Source organism: Mustela lutreola, chromosome 4, assembly GCF_030435805.1.
Source record: "Mustela lutreola isolate mMusLut2 chromosome 4, mMusLut2.pri, whole genome shotgun sequence".
In the NCBI taxonomy this organism is placed as follows: Eukaryota; Metazoa; Chordata; class Mammalia; order Carnivora; family Mustelidae; genus Mustela; species Mustela lutreola.
Genome location: NC_081293.1, coordinates 2,169,284 through 2,186,132, shown reverse-complemented (window position 1 = coordinate 2,186,132; position 16,849 = coordinate 2,169,284). Strand labels below are relative to the sequence as shown.

The following is a 16,849-nucleotide window of genomic DNA, read 5'->3' as shown; positions in this document are numbered from 1 at the left end:
GCCGCGGGGTCCGGCAGGTGCGGCAGGTGCGGCGGCAGGTGCGGCAGGTGCGGCCGGTGGGGCAGGTGCTGTGCTCTTTCTTCTGGGGGGGGGAGCGTGGGGTCCGGCAGGTGCGGCAGGTGCGGCGGCAGGTGCGGCAGGTGCGGCGGCAGGTGCGGCAGGTGCGGCGCTCTTTCTTCCACGGTCCAGCGCCAAGGCTCCTGGAGACGAAGGGCGGGAGAGGCCAGCGTTCTTCCGGAACAAACCCGAGCTCTGTGAGTCGTCCTTGCTTTGTACACATTCTAGGCCAAGCCGGGGGGGCATGGCCGCGGGGAGAATTTGGGGACACGACAGGAGGAACGTGCCAGGCTGTGTTCGGGGAGGACCAGGGGGTGCAGGGGCAGCAGGGGGTTTCCCCGGTGATCGCCCTGTGGACAGACTCGGTCACACCTCATTCGGCCTACAGATGTGGTCACCCGCGGAGTGTCCCCAAGGCTCTCCATGCTCTCCAGAGGAGCAGCCTGTTTTGGGGGACTCAGCCTGGCCAGGGCTTTATGGCCACTGTGGGCCACACTGTGGCCTGGAGAAGATGAGGGACCCTCCTACCCCGATGTCCTCCTACAGTGAGGCCCAGGAGTCGTGTGGCTGTTGAGGCCAGGATGAAACTCCGGTGGCCTTCTCTGGAGAGACCGGCAAGGACAGGGCAGTCCCAGTTTGAAGCCGCATCTGTCATGCTCTGAAGCGGCGGGGGTGGGGGGCGGGGGCAGAGGGGGGGCAGGGCTGTGCGGGCGCCAGGTCCTCGCAGGGAGCTGGCCCATCCTCAGCCGTTCCCCTGATCTCAGGCTAGCCTCGCTCTGGAAGAGAGCCGCTCTCACGCCTCCTCGTTCATTGTGGGGTCGTCCACTCTGTCATCCGTCCCTCCATGTGTCTGCGCAGCGCTGGCCCAGTGCCGGCCCTGGGACTCCAGCCTGCTCCTAGGGGCCTGCAGGTTCTCTGGAGGCCACGGTCTTGGCCACTGCCGCAAGCGGGTGCCACGCCAAGCTGCCCCATCTACAAGTCATGAGCTCCTTAAAATGCTGTTTCTTTCTTTCTTCCGTTTCTGCTCATCAGGCTGTGTCTCGGGCAGCTGTCAGGGATCTGAGCTGAGCTCCCGGCGATGCCGTGTCCTCTCACTGCCCGAGTCCCTTTCATCCTGACACTCGGGGCTGGTTGTCGGCACCAGGGACCAATTTCTGCCCATCACCTGCGTGTCAGCCGAGCGTGGGCCACTGGTGCCAGGGAGCCCTTCGATCCTGCTCGTTTGCGGTAATTGCTGTCACCTCGGTGGGTGCAGGGCCCTCGTTTGTAACTGTGTGTGTGTGTGTGTGTGTGTGTGTGTGCGCGCGCGCGTGTGTGCCCTTTACTCTTTGGAGGCAATGAGGAAACTGGGAACACCTAAATAAAGGGGTATCACACTTTGGTTTTAACGTCCCCTTTTATTCTCAACGGGAAAACATGACTCATAGCCACGAGAACGTATGTTGTAGGGTCAGGGGACGCACACCAGCCCGGGGTTCAGCGCAGCTCATTACAAATGCCATTTTATTATTTCAGAAAAAAACATCCTGTTCTGTTCACTGAGTCCGACGATAGCCCCTCGCTGCTTCCCTTTGGAAATCATGAAGAAGATACAAAGCCATCTCTCCCTGCGACACACAGGTCTTGGAGAAGAGAGTAGGAGGACCATAGCGTCCCTCTGCGAACTCAACACAGAGGGACTTTCTCCAGAGGAAGTGTCTCTTCCTCTTAAACACTTTGTAGTTCTTTGCCACGACTTAGGACGCTTCCTGGCGTGGCGGACAAGTCATGGTCCCCCAGAGGTCAAACCCAGGCACACGGGGGTGTTGGCGTCCGTCAGCAGACTGGCCTGCGGTGGGAGCTGCCTTCGGACCTCCTGTGCCCAGGCCCCGGCTCCCGCTTCGTGCTTTCCCCGCCTCTCCCCTGCCCATGGGCTGGTCCTCTCTGGGGTCACCTTCCCCCGGAAGGAAGAACGTCTGTGCACTCGCATGAGCCGTGAGGTCACGACTGTTTGTGACTCCACATCGTCCACGCACACTTCCCTGAGTGTCTGCGGAGTTTCCTGTCCGTCCGCTGCCCTGTGTTTATTTGTTTCTGCTATTACAGAGTCAGGGCTACTTTCTGCTTTTTTTTTTTTTTTTCTTCTTCTTTTGGCTTTAGCAGAGGTGCTCAAAAATGGAATTTGCCATTATGTTAAAGGTTATGATCCCTTTGAAGGCATTTGATGAATATCTCCAAATTGTTTTCAAATGGGCTGCGGGAAGTTCTATACGTGACATCCAGGGACGGGGTCGGGGGGCCAGTTTTGGCCCGCGGTGTTCACGGCACCTGCTCTAACGGCCCAGAGCCCAGAGTCTCCCCACCGGTCTTTATGGCGTCACCCTGGAAGCCTGAGCCTGTTGGGGGCGGGGGTCTGCACCGTGTGGATCAGAACAGCCGGGCACCAGGCCATGCCTGCCTGCGCGCGCCACAACCCAGAACCGGTTCTTGGACTTCTGCCCCCATACCGCCGTGGTGCGTAGTTGAACAAGGAAACTCACAGAACCAGTTTGGACGGGTGCCTGGGTGGCTCAGTGGGTTAAGCCTCTGCCTTCGGCTCAGCTCATGGTCCTAGGGTCCTGGGATCGAGCCCCGAGTCGGGCTCTCTGTTCAGCGGGGAGCCCGCTTCTTCCCCTCTCTCTGCCTGCCTCTGCCTACTTGTGATCTCTGTCTGTCAAATAAATAAATAAAATCTATAAAAAAAACACAAAACCAGTTTGGAAAGATCAGTAAACACTGTCTCTCCCCGAGAGCCCAGTCCGGAGAGGGAGCCAGGAGGCTCCACCAGGCCCTGTCTGCTTCCTGTGGGCCCCTCGTCCTCCGTGCCATGTGGCTGGTGCTCAGCGGCCCAGGCTGGAGTGTTCGTATCTGCTGTCCTGTGGCCTTTCGGCTTCTGGGAGGCTGGATGCCTGTCGGTCTCTGTCCCCTGCAGCCCCAGCACGGGGCCTGGCATCCAGTGCTGAGGGCAGGCTTGTGATGGGGAAACCCTGTGGACCCTAACAGGCAGCCTCCTGCACCTGTCGCTTGGAGGACGGTCAGGGTCCCCTTCCGCTGCTGCGTGCTGCAGGAGGACGTGGGGTTGGTGCCGCTGTGCAGCAGGGATGGGGTGCTGGTCCTGCCTCCACGGCCGCCTGCTGGGTTTCACAGGGACAGACTCCAGTCTCGTCCGAAGATGTGGTTCCCTGTGAAGGCTAGCGCCCCAGATGGTGTGGGTGGGAGTGCGGGAGGGTGCCCTCTGTCTCCGCAGAGCTGCTCCCACAGGCCCAGCCCTGTGCCCTTTCCTCTCGGCTCATGAAGTTACTGACTGGTCTCCGAGGTGCCCGGGGCTGTCTGCGCCCACGGGCACGTCCTGCTGCTGCCCCCACGCGCAGGCCTGCGGCTCCCCCCACTCACGGTCCCGTGTCTCCCCGCCTGCGGGGTCCCATGGCTCCCCCGCCCACACCGATGCAGAGATGGACCCAGCAGACCAGAGTGGGCCTGTAACTGCCGCGGGAACAGTGACGCTTCTGTGGAGAGTAATGCTGATCGAGAAAGTCTCGAAAAGGAAGGAGAGGACCAGGACAGTCATAAAGATGGATGCGGGCGCCACTCGGAGAGAAGCCGGTCTGCGTTCCCTGTGCGACCTTCCTTCTCTGCGCGCCGGTCCCAGATACCGTCAGTCTGATTTTTGAGCGTTGTCACACGTCACTCTCACGTAGTGCGGAGCCGGACTGAACCGCAACCGGTTCCAGTGAGGAACCACCGTCCACTGCGGCACATTTGTGTCGGCCCCGCCTTTCTGGAGTCGGCTTTGCTGACGAGGGTGACCTCTCGGGGGTCTTTCCACCTTTGCGTGCTGCTGCACCCCGCCCCCTTGCTCCTGTGTGCATGGGAATCAGCGGCAGACCCTGCCACCCCAGCAGAGGGTGGGTCACGTCTATGATGTCAGGTCACACCCAGAGGATGCCGCTTAGGGCCCTGGTGCACCGATGGTTTGCCCTGTCTGGGACCCCGGGCTTATCCCAGCAGAGCCCCGTGGCTCTCTGGGTGAGCATCCACACGTGAGTTTCCCGTCTCTCACCTGCTGGTGTAGACGGTGCATCCTGCTCCGCTTGGACAGGGCGAGTCAGAACCAGCTGTGCTCCGATCCACGGGTCAAGTGAGTTTCCTCCCTCTATTTCCTCCCTTATGGCTCAGCGTGCAGAGACCGTGGGCTCCAGGGCTTACAAGCAAAGCGGGATGTAAGGCCGGCTCTTCCCGTTCCGTCCTACCCCTAGCACATGTATTATGCTGTCGGCTTGGCTTGAAATCATATGTTAATGGACTTGTTCTCAGTAGGATCTTGTGGGGAGTGTGGCTCTGGCCCAGACCCTGTGCCAGGTTATGTCACACCATCCCGATGGACACGAAGGTCTATTTGAGCATCTTCTCATTCTATTAGGCTTAGGGGCCCGTACAATACTTCTAGTTCTGATATTTTTGCAATGATTCTAGAATTACATGCGGCAGTGTTTGTTCTCTGAATTTCCTTTGTCGTTACTGTGTGTTTTTCTTCCACTCCTTAGAATGATTTTGGGGCAAAGAAACCTCCCCCCCCAAAAAAACACCCGTGTTGAGATTTTGCCCGAAATTGGCCTCAACTGATGTGACTTGGTCCTGTCTGCACGCACGCAGCCTGGGTTTGAGCCCACGTTGGCTGGCCACAGGCAGGTGGGGCCTCCTGCAGCTCTGACTCTTCACACGTCGGTGAGGAGAGGGTCCGCCTTCACAGGCTTTGTTAGAAGCATGATATATTTGCGTCTTTCCTGAGAAATCCTTGACCGCCACAGGATGGCAAAGGTGTTCTCCATACTCTTTTCTAGGAGTTTTATAACACTCGCTTTTATCTTTTAGGTGCTGTGAGCACTTTCAAGCTAATTTTGGAGCATGATGTGACTTTTTACCCCCATATTGATAAGCAATTGTTCCAGCGCCATTTGTTGAAAATACATCTTTTCTCTCTTGAATTGCATGGGCACCTTTGTCAAAAATCAATGGAAGATAGATGCTCGGGCCTTCTCTGGGCTCTCTGTTCTGTTCCATTGATCTACGGCCCTGTCCTTCTGCCAACACTACATCTTGCCAATACTGTAGCTTTATGGTAAGTCTCGAAATCGATAGTGTTAAGAGCGGTGGCCACAGGGATGCATAGGGGGGTCCTCCAGCCACGGGAACGTGATCGACCGAGGGCCCCAGCCACGTCCGAGATCCACGCCGCTCCTGCCACGTGCTCAGGTGATGCCGGGTGAGTCAGAAACCCAGAGGCAGGCTCTCTCCTGGAGGTCTAGGGCTTGTCTCAAGGACCCCTCCGGGCCTTGCACGACCTCGGGGACATCATGACGGCCTCTGGCGGTTCCCTCTTCTGTCCTTCCTTCTGCTCCCGGGGGTCCTTCCTGCTCCGCGTCCGGCGGGCCCCAGCTCGGCTGCCAAAGCTCCCATCGCCTGCCTCCCTGCTCTCCCTCCCAGGGCTTCTCCGAGCTCGCGGACAAACACAGTCAACTGCCAAATGAGTTTCCCTTTCATGAACGCTATTTTGATGTTTTGTGTCTTCATGCACATTTCTGAGCCGTCTGCAAATTTCTACAATAAAAAATAACTGGAATTTTGACTAGGGTTGGGCTGAGTAGAAGAGCCGATTAAGGAGAATCCGCATCTTTCGCACAGTGAGTCTCCCGGTGGATTCATGCCTTACGTCCTGCCACTGCTTTATGACTTAATATCTTTAGGGCAAGTTTTGGGGTTTTCAGTGTATGAGTCTTACACATATTTTATTTAATTCACCTTTGATTATCACATGTTTGTGCATGCTGTTATAAATTATATCGTAAATTCAATTTTTACATCATTTCCAATAGTTTGCTGCCCGTGTACAGAAGCACAATGGTTTTCCTATACTAACCTTGTTTTAAAGAACAGAACTAAATTGGCTCCATTCCCGTGGCTGTCAGATACCCCCTCAGTGTTTTCCACGTACACAGCCAAGTCGTCTGTGAAAAAACGCAGCTTTAATCCTTCTTTTCCGATGTGCACACTTTTATTTTGTTTTCTTGACTTGTGGCATCAGTTATGTCAACCCGGACTCGGACCCTAAATTCAATCCTAACCCTAACCCTGTAACCCTCGCATTGGCCTTCCTGATGGCGTGAGCTGTGGGTTTGCGTGGGTGCTCTCAACGGAATGAAGTTTCTGTCTTTCCCCTGTCTGCTGAGTTCTTCTTCTTCTTTTTTTTTAAATCATGAATGGCTTGATTTCGTCAGTTAGTCTTTCTGGGTGGATTGAGATAATCACGTATGGTTTCCCCTTCTATTTTTTAATATGCTGCGTTTTATAATTTGTAAACAGGATGGTGTCTCGCTGGGACAGGCACTAATTGGCCACGCGTTGTCCTTGTTACATACTGTTGGCCTCGGCCTGCTGATGTTTGATCACGAGTACTGGTGCGCCGGGCACGAGGGCTGTGGTTGGCCGGTCCCGCATTCCCCGCGGGGTCTCTGGCTGTGCTGTCAGAGGAAAAGCGGATCTCGTCAAACCACCGAGCAGTATCTCCTCCTTCTCTTGTTTCTTTCTGAAAGGCTTTCTGCAGAGTTGGGGTTATTGCCTTCTTTAATGTCTTGTAGAATCCCACACCGACACGTTCTCAGTGAGGAGTTCCCTTGTGGGTAGGTTTTTACTTTTACTGGTAGATGCAGATAGAAATTCAGATGTTCTGCGTTTTCCTGTGTCACTGGTGGTCATGTTTGTCTGCTCTGGTGCTGGCTGCAGGCCTAGGTCAGAGCATCTTCCAGTCGAAGGTTTACCGGGTTTTCCAGAGTATTTTCCAGGTTTACCGGAAGAACTGGATTCTCATGTCAGGGTCTGTAGAGCCCATGACAGCCCCCCCATTCCTGATTCCTCCTGTAACTCGGATTCCAATCGTCCGACTTTGTAGGTCTTTGCACAGAACCACGTGTCCTCTTCCTGACCCGATGCTTCTCACCCTATTATGGAATTCCTCTACGCGTTCGTCAGACTCGTTGCGTCGCTTTACCTGTAGACCGTGTGGCTGGTGCTGCCTCGCTATCGCCCGGCTGCTACCGAGTCCTGATGGTGGATTTCAGGACCTGCGACTGTCCTCGTCACAGAAGTGGGACCAGAAGCCCCACTTCCCGGCTGACATTGCTGCCTCCTGTTCCTAAGAGCCCTTACCACCTTGCCCGTTAATTCTCTTTGCAGCCGCGGCCTCAAAGCCCGGGCTTGCCCAACCCCGGGGCCACTGGGCTTGGTTCCCACGGGCTGCCCTTCTTTGCGTGAACAGATGACACATTTCTGTTTTTTTTTTTTTTTAAAGATTGATTGTTGACTGATTTATCTAAGAGAGGCAGAGAGAGAGCATGAGAGGGGAGAGGGCAGAGGGAGAAGCAGACTCCCCCCGCAGAGCTGGGCGCCCGATGTGGGACTTGATCCCGGGACTCCGGGACCATGACCTGAGCCGAAGGCCGTCGGGAGTTTGTGAGAACATTTCACTGTGCTGCACATCTCGCCTGTCTCTGTGACGAAGAGAAAACCTGTCCCTTTAGAGTAAACGCAGCTTTGTTTTCTTCCTGTTTCGCCACTTGAAGGCCCTTAGAAGGCCCTTTGTTCCTTCTGAAAGAGTTTAAATAATTATGTTCAGAGAGAATGTACAGGCTTCTCTCGTCCTTTCCAGAACGCTTTTAGTCTTTCACGGTTAGTGATGGTTCTGCATGTGGTAGAAGCATCCGAACAAGCCTCGTTTCCTGAAATACTTTTTGTTGAATCAGAAGCAGGCATCCGGTTGTATCCACGCACTGTGTGGGCCTTGATCTTTATTTTTTCATGGGCGTGACTCGACTCACGGGTTTATTAGATTAAAAACGTGCGCCCGGTCTGCGGCATGACCTGATTCTGCCCTGTTGTGGCATGTCACATTTCATGCTTGCTTGGGGGAGTGCGTGTTTTCTGCATGTGGCAGCCGTGCACACAGAATTGTGTGTGCACAATTCCTCTCCATCGAGCTGATTTTACAGGTGTGTCCACTTCACGGTCCTATTTCTCTGAGGATTTGCTGTAACTTTCTGCATCAGGGTTTCAGTCCTTTGCCAAACGTGCACCAGGATCTTTCCCGGGGCTGCCTCACTTTCTTTTTTTTTTTTTTTTTCTTGGAAATACAACTTTTTAAAAAAATTTTTTTCGATTTATTTATTTTCAGAAAAATAGTATTCATTATTTTTTCACCACACCCAGTGCTCCATGCAATCTGTGCCCTCTCTAATACCCACCACCTGGTTCCCTCGACCTCCCACCCCCCGCTCCTTCAAAGCCCTCAGACTGTTTTTCAGAGTCCACAGTCTCTCATGGTTCACCTCCCCTTCCAGTTTCCCCCAACTCCCTTCTCCTCTCTAACTCCCCATGTCCTCCATGCTATTTGTTATGCTCCACAAATAAGTGAAACCATATGATAATTGACTCTCTCTGCTTGACTTATTTCACTCAGCATCATCTCTTCCAGTCCCGTCCATGTTGCTACAAAAGTTGGGTATTCGTCCTTTCTGATGGAGGCATCATACTCCATAGTGTATATGGACCACAGCTTCCTTATCCATTCGTCCGTTGAAGGGCATCTTGGTTCTTTCCACAGTTTGGCGACTGTGCCCATTGCTGCTATAAACATTAACAAGACAGGAAACAACGTGTGTTGGAGAGGATGTGGAGAAAGGGGAACCCTCTTCCACTGTTGGTGGGAATGCAAGTTGGTGCAGCCTCTTTGGAGAACAGTGTGGAGATTCCTCAAGAAATTAAAAATAGAGCTTCCCTATGACCCTGCCATTGCACTACTGGGTATTTACCCCAAAGATACAGATGTCGTGAAAAGAAGGGCCATCCCTACCCCAATGTTTATAGCTGCCTCACTTTCTAATTTTGTGTGTGGTGCTTAAAGACCCACAGTTCTGTATTGTTATGTAGTCAAACATAGCGTTTTCCCCTTCATCTGGTTTTGCGTTTAAAGTGACGTGTCCCCAACACACTGGAGTTCTCTGCGTTGTCTTTCGATGAGGTTCTGACTAACTCTGCGTTTGCCTTCTGGTCCACCGGAGCTGAGTCATGAGGCAGGCGGGAAGAGAGAGACCTCGATGCAATTCCCGTCCAGTTTCCCTTTCCCACTCACCGGGTGTTACCTTTCCCCACTTTGAAACCCCGCTGTTCTCTTCTGAGCCGCCGCCCCTGCGTGGACTTGCTTCTGAGCTTTCTCTCTTGCGGCCCTCCGCTGTCGTGTGTCTGTGTGACATGTGTCCATTCGCGTGCGCACCGGCAACGCGCGGCTGGTATGTCACAAGGCGAGCGGCTTTATTACTGTTCTACTTCTTTATTTTTTCTCTAATATCCTTACACATGTTCCTTTACAAATCAATTTTAGAAACACGTTGTCAAATCCAACTACCTATTTGAGGTTTCCATTAAAATTACGTTAACACCTGTCACGTAAAGGAGGAGACGGAGGACCCTTACCAGAATCCAGTCTCACACGGAAACACGGCACGGCCTCGTGCGCTCAGTTTTAAGACTTTCGTCATCTGTGCAGTTTTCTTTGTGCAGATCTTACACACTTTAGGATATTTTTGTCCCTAGAAATATTGTGTAGTTTTGTTGCTATCGTGAATAGGATGTTTTGTATTTTTACATTATACTTGGTTTCGTTATTGGCTATAGTAAAGTTACCAGGTTTGGCGTCTACTAAAGTGACAGACATTAAAGCACTTTGTTCTAATACATTTTGATTTGATTCTCTAAGTCAGATCAACTATTAAAAAATCACAATAGAAATTCTTTGTTATATTATATCATATTTTTAAGATTTGCATTGACTTCAGAAATAGTATCTGAGAACTTTTGCTTTCATAAGAAGGGCTAATAATTTCAGATAAATATTTTTTATCTTATTTTAAAATATTTTTAGAAATATTCTTCTATCCTTATTTTTATAAATAATTTATAAAAATCAGGAATTAATACTGAATTTGGCCAAATTGCTTTTAGACATTTATTACAATAATCATGTAGTTTGTTTTTATTGGAACTATCCTGGTAAATTATATTAATAAATGTACTAATTTTGTCTAGAATTAAACGTATTTGGTCATTTTCTGTTATTTAACTGTATTGATAGATTGGACAGATTTGCAACTCACTTGGAATTTTCAAATATTTATTCAGAGCTAAGATTCCTGTATAGTTTGATTTTTGTGCTTCTAAAAAGATTTTGGGCCCCAGTGTTATATGCAATGGGCCAGGAAGTTTTCCAAATCTCTATGCACTGAGATAATTTAAATAGCATAAGAACGGTCTCTTCCTGAGTTTTGAAATAACCCACTCATACAGACGCCTGGCCCTGGTGTGTTTTATGAAGTTAGTTCTTGGGCAATTTTAGACATTTCATCTTTTAAATTAATTTCCAACTGTAGGCCATATACGGATATACTTTGTTATACACATTTTTACAAATATAGATACAACAAAAGCCTCTTTTAGTAATTCCTGCTGCTCCTCGTGTCCCCATCATCTGGGTGTGGATCCGTCTGTATTTTCTTCTGTGTATTTAAAGGCGTATATAAGCACTCATGGAAATGCGCAATTTCCCTCTCTGCTGTATTTTCAGAGCAATTCAGTAATTCTGAATGTTGAACTTACTTGTTGTTTTTTTTCATCATCCTGAAATCTTTGCATGTGGACATATGCGGCAGCTGCGTCTACTTCCGTAGGCTACTGTTGGACGCTATGCGGTGCCAGTAGCCTGCCTTTAACTGCCTTTCTTTCGTGTTCTCTTGTGCACAGTTATTGTTCGTTTGTATTTTCCAGTATTTCCTTAAAAGTTTGGGAATATTTGTTTTCCCAAGATTACGTTCAGTTTCCTCAAGATTTCCTTCTTTCTTTCCCTGCACTTACTAAGTTGTACATTCATTCATGTAACAAATATCTACAGGATGCTTGCTGTGTGCCTGCTGCTTTTCTAGAAGCTTAGCATAGACTTGTGAGCGGAATGGACCCCAATCCCTGACCTCATGCTGCTATTTCTGATGCATAGTTCATTTATTTATGTATTTATTTTTAAAGAAGAATTATTTATTCTAGAGTGAGAGTGAGAGGGAGAGAGAGAGAGAACAGGGGAGGGGCCGGGGAAGAGGCACGGGGGAGAGAATCGCGGGCAGACTCCGCACTGAGCGTGGAGCCGGGAGCGGCACTTGATCTCACAACCCTGAGGTCATAACCTGAGCAGAAAGACATCAGTGTTGGACACTGACCCAACTGAGCCCCCCAGTTGCCCCTATGATGCATGTTTTAAAATGATACATTTGGATTTACTAGAATTATAAACATTACAGTAATTATTACAACCTTTATAGAGTATTTTCCTACTTTTGTAAAATTTACTTCCTGTTCAGGATTATCTACTCTGTTTTTATTCCCTTTTCCCTGCTTGATTAGAATGCACGTGTTTTTCTCATTCATATGGCTTTCTTTAGCATCAGTTTTTGTCACGATGATGAGAAGCCCACAAGCAAAATTTATGTTTTTTACAACTTTAAAGGGACTTATTTCTTCATTTATCTTTTTAACTATATTGATTTCTCTTTTCTCTTTAACTGGTTTTTTCCCCCTAAATTCTCAGATTAGATGCTTAGTTTATTTACTTTGTTTCTTTGTTGCTTTAAAACAGAAGTGTTTCAGCTTTTTGTGCTCCTGTGGAGAAGAGCTGGCCTTGACTGTGTTTGTTTCTGACGGTCGGGGGCAAAGACCTCCATACCGTTCAGGAAGGCTCATGCTCACCTGCTCTTCTGTCATACTCCCCACAGCCCAAGAACCGGTGGAAACCATGGTGAGATTTCTCCGTGCTCCTCCGTCGATGAGGAAGCATGTGCTGAGGACAGGCAGCAAAGACATGGCCCTCGGTGTTGGCCGGTCACGGCTTGCGGCACGGGGGAAGCACTCATCAGGGAGGGGAAGAGAGGAGACGTGTTACCCCATGAGGGAGCGGAAACCTCAGAAACCAACCTACATGTACTCTCTCCTACGTAAACCACGTTTCTGCTTAGAATGTTTACAGTAGCTTTATCGTGAGTCTCACACTTCAGAAATGGTGTATGTTACGAGATGTGCATCTCCTTCCCGGTTTTCCACGGTAATCGTTGGTGTTTTTTGACATTAATAAAAGCTATTATCATGCACTTAGTGCATGCCTTGCATTGTACTGAGGACTCCTTAGCTCTTCTGTCCTTGCATCGTGTCCTCCACAAGCAACTCTCCAGTCGGATGGTGTGGACAGAGACCTGCCGGTGGTGAGGTTGTGGGACATGGGACAGTCCGTGGCCTGTCTGTACTTGAACTCTGGGGACGGCCCCTCCAAAGCCTGCACTTTTCACTGCTTAGTTTTTAGAGCATGTGAGCATTTTATTCTTTATTTCTATTTTACTTCGACAGCTCTCTTTCTCACTTTTATCCACAGTTGAGGGAAAAATTCTCCAGCTAGTCCTCTAATTCATAGGTGAGATTTTCTCCTGTTCCATTCTGTTCTCTCCCTCCATTGTCCTTTTAAAAATTCAGCAATCCTGTTTTTTTCAACTGAAAGCAGTGTTCCTGATTGCATAGTGTGCTGTCGTCTGAAATTTCATTTAAAAAATTAAAATAGGGAAATAAAAGGGGTTCTCCTGGGCGGACACTGCATTAAGTCCCCTGCACAGGAGGACATTTCCGACCATACAAACCACTGCTCGCTCTCACTATGTACATCACTGTGCGGATTTCTCCCCATTCACGTGGTGACTGAATTTGAGTCAGGTTCCTGCACAGCTTCTCTGGGGTCTGATTTGTGTCTTTCAGAGCGAGGGAAACGCTGGCTCTGCTCTCCTTTTATTTTGCCAATGCAAGGGCCGGTTGTTGCGGGGGGGCAGGGCCGCTGTGGGCAGCACGGAGCCTCATGGCGGCACGGAGCCTCTGCTGCCGTCTTGCTTCTCCGTGTTGGTTCCGCACCCTCGGCTGCTTCTGCCACCAGCTGCCCCCGAATCACGGCAATAACCTTTGTCCTGGGACCTGCCCAGGGCTCCTGCTCGCGTGGCCTTCACCTCACGCTAGGGAGAAGTCTGCACCCCAGTGGGCTGTTTATCCCCACGTACTCGGTGCCAGAATTCAGAAACACACGGTTTCTGCGTCTGGAACCCTGAGATTGGCCCCACGCGGTCTGGTTTGTGTGTCAGGGTTAGCCACAGCCCCAAGGGCGTGGGGGCCGCTTGGGGACGTGCACGACGCACACTTCTGCACCCAGAGGACGCTCAGGAGGCTCCAGACATCGTCCAGGATGACCTTCTCCGCAGCCGCCTTTGCAGACCCTTTGTCACATGGTGCGGGCCGCCGGGCTGCTGGGACAGAGCCCGCATGCCACGTGAAGGGGCCCATTGTGGTTGTGGCATTTCCTGCCCTCTCGTCCTGGGAGACAGCCCAGGGGGACGTGTCCCCACCATTTCCTGTCCGTCCGGCCGCCAAGCGCTCCTGCTCACTCCCAGACGTGGCTCCCGAAGGCTTGCGAGGAGGTGCCGCAGGCTCCCGAGAGCAGGGGTTTCAGGACTGAGAGGCAGACCTCGCGGGGAAACAGATTTTAATTATTTGGAGGAGAAGCTTAAGGGTAGAAAATGCCAGAGCCAGTCCTGTGAGGCTGCAGACCGGGGCTCCTCTCACCTTGGGGGTCCTGCCGAGCTCCCCCAGGGTCTGCTCTGCTTGTGCTTGGCCCAAGGGTCGGAATCGTGCTGGCGCTCCTCGCGGTGGCCGGCCGGCCGCTCCCAGGCTGCAGGGGGCTCCGTGCACGCCTCGTCCTCGCCTGCTCTGGCTGACGCGACACCATCCACGGAAGGTGGCGGAATGCGTCACCCCAGAAGAGGCCACTTTGCCGTAATGCTCGCGTTGAGCTGAAGACCCTTGGAAAACAGCGGGACAAGAAGGACACTGACGCCCCTTTCCTTCCTGACAGCCGGAGATACCACTCTGGTGTGGAAGCCCCCATCCCTGGAGGGAGGGACACTCGTATCACCGGCGTCGCGGGGAGTCGGGGCCCAGAGCAGCTCGACACGCAGATCTGGGTCAAAGAGCAGCTCCGCGTCCGCTCGCTGTTGACCCCGTTGGCCCTGTGTCTCCCGCAGCTGCCGCTCTCTGCCTGCGGGTGCCTAGCCCGTCGGCCCCCGGGTCGTCCTCGCCCGGGCGGCCCATGCGTCGCTGTCTCCTGCCGATCTGCCTGAGGCCCCGCCGGTGACCTAAGAGCACGGAGGCAGAGTTTCGCCTCCCCGAGAGCCTGAACCACAGGAATTCATTCCTCACACCTGCAGGCAGGGAATCCAAGGTCAAGGCGTTGGCAGGTGGGTTCTGTTCTGAGCCTCCTGGCTGCCAGGCAGCTGCCTTCTTGCCGCGTGCTCCCGTGGCCTGCCTTCCGGGAAGCCGGGAGAGCGAGCCGGCTCTCTGTGTCTTGTCCTTCAAGGACACAGATCCTGTCATGTCAGGGCTCTACTCTCATGACTCACTTGGCAGTAATTCCATCCGTGGACACCGTGCCTCCATCACGGCCCTGCGGGGGAAGGGGGACAAGCCTTCAGTCCACAGCACAGATGAGGCACACATTTCACTTCTGTGTTCATCCCTGGGTTTTCTCTGTCCCAGAAGTGTCTCCACCTGTCCAGGGGGCACCCCCTCGGGTGTCCCACGGGCGTCCTGAACACACCTGTGTCAGCCTGAACTAGCGCTCCGCACTGCTGCCCTCCACAGCACCCCTCCTCCACGGTCTCAGAGCCCGCTGCCTCCCTTGGCCCCGCTGCTTGCCCTGGACGCTCCAGCCTCCCTCCGTTGGCTCCCCAGAGCCTTGTGGTCACCGCCGCTTCTTGGTGGTCAGCGTCTCAGCCTGTCCCTCGGATTCCCCCTCGACCTTCTGCTGGCTAAGGGGTCCCTTCACAGTCCTGAAACAGAACATACTCTCTTCTGTCTCTGGAATTTAGCTTATGAATTTTTGCCTCCGGAATAACCCATCGAGAGAGGATTAGAGATTTGAGAATGCTGCGAAAATGCAGGAAGCGAGCCCAAGTAGCTAAGGACAGAGAAGGGGCTGCAGAGCTCCTTATCAAACACCAGGATCTCAAGTTTCCTGTGACAGTAAGAGACATGGTCTGTGATGCGCATCACAGACTCATTTTAACAAAATGGCGCAGTCAGTCAGCTGGTGCTGGTCCGAGGGCTCCCCCTGCCCCTGCCAGCCGCCCTCCTGCTTCTCTGCCGCCCCAGGGGCTGGTTCTCGTGCTTCTCCGGCGCTGAACACAGGTGCCACTTCTGTTCACGCACAGCCCGTGGTTGGCCGTCTCACACAGCTCGGCATGGCATGGCCCCTGCCCGTGCCCCAGTGCCTGCAGCTGGGATGGTGGCCCCCGGCATGGGTTAGCGAATGATGGAGGAGACACCGATGCCGCACAGGCATGGTCTAGGGGGGTTCTCATGATCTGAAGGCAAGTCACGTGGTCATACAGTCGCCCTCCAGGTGTGGAGTATGGACTCCACCAAGTTCTAGTAAATCATTCAGGAAGAAAAAAATGACAGCCTTACACACCGTTTCAGAACACAGTAGATAGGAGAACAATTCTCCAGTCATTTTAAGAGCCTAGGATGGCCCTGAGACCAAAACCAGGCAAGGGCATTACAAGAAAAACACCGTCGAGCAACGTCCCTGGGAGTCGGACACAGACATGTGCAACAGAAGATTCACACAGGAAATGCAGCATCGTGTGCACACACACACAGGCACATGCACGCACATTACACATACACACCACACAGACATGCGGTAAATACTAGACACCTATGCACGTAATGCACACACGTATACACGCATACATCACGGTCTAGCACAGCATAGCCCAGAGATGCAAAGTTAGCATTTGTAGATACATTAACGTTCATTCACCAAGTTCGCAAGAATGAAGAGTTCAGGACTGCAGTCATTGCCATAAAGGGAAAAACAGCCTTCGACGGAATTCACCATCTGTTAGTGCTGGAAGTTCTCAGCAAACTCAGAAGGGAGGGAACTTTCCTCAGTCTGATCAGAGACGTCTTCAGAAGACGCTGCAGCAAGCATCCTGCGTCCCGCCGCACAGCTCAGTGCTCTGTCCCGAGATCAGGACCGAGGGAAGGACGTCCGCTGAGAGCATCTCTGTTCACCCCGGCCTGTCCCGTCCTGCCCGGGGCACTGGGGCCAGAAGAGTAGATGAGAAAGGAATGAAGCTCCTCACTGAACCGACCAACAGAAGAAAGACAAAAGAGCAGAACACCACGGAGTGAAAATAGCTGCTGAGCCAGCAAACCTGTTTCAAGGACGAAGGTTAAGTGGATCCCAGGCTCACGACCCCAAAGCGGGTCCCCGCAGGTGCAGAGTGAAGGCAGGGAGTCGAGGGTGCTTGCAGGGGTGCCCGTGTGAGAGAGGCGGGTGGGAACCAGCGGAGAAGCGGGGCATGTCGGGGAGAATCTGGCGATCGCAGTCTCTCCAGGAACGCAAGAATGCACGGGGCCGTCTTCGTGGCGGGTCGACGGAAGACAAAAGCTTATCAGTCAGACCCCAGGAGGAGGACGGGCTCATTGCCCAGCTTCTGTGCTCTGTGCTGTCGGCCTCTCGAGGACACAGAGATGGCACAAAGCGTTCTTGAAGACGAGGAACGAGGCTGAAACTCTGCTTTTCCGGATATCA

At 52.3% G+C, this 16,849-nt stretch overlaps 1 long non-coding RNA gene across 1 annotated transcript; it reads left to right on the top strand.

Annotated features, from left to right (window-relative positions):
• The first annotated feature begins 107 nt into the window (after positions 1-107).
• Positions 108-1,692, top strand: LOC131830249 (uncharacterized). Its single transcript, XR_009353077.1, has 3 exons — positions 108-254; positions 1,090-1,302; positions 1,573-1,692. It is a non-coding gene; the product is annotated as an uncharacterized LOC131830249 (long non-coding RNA).
• The last annotated feature ends 15,157 nt before the right edge of the window (positions 1,693-16,849 follow it).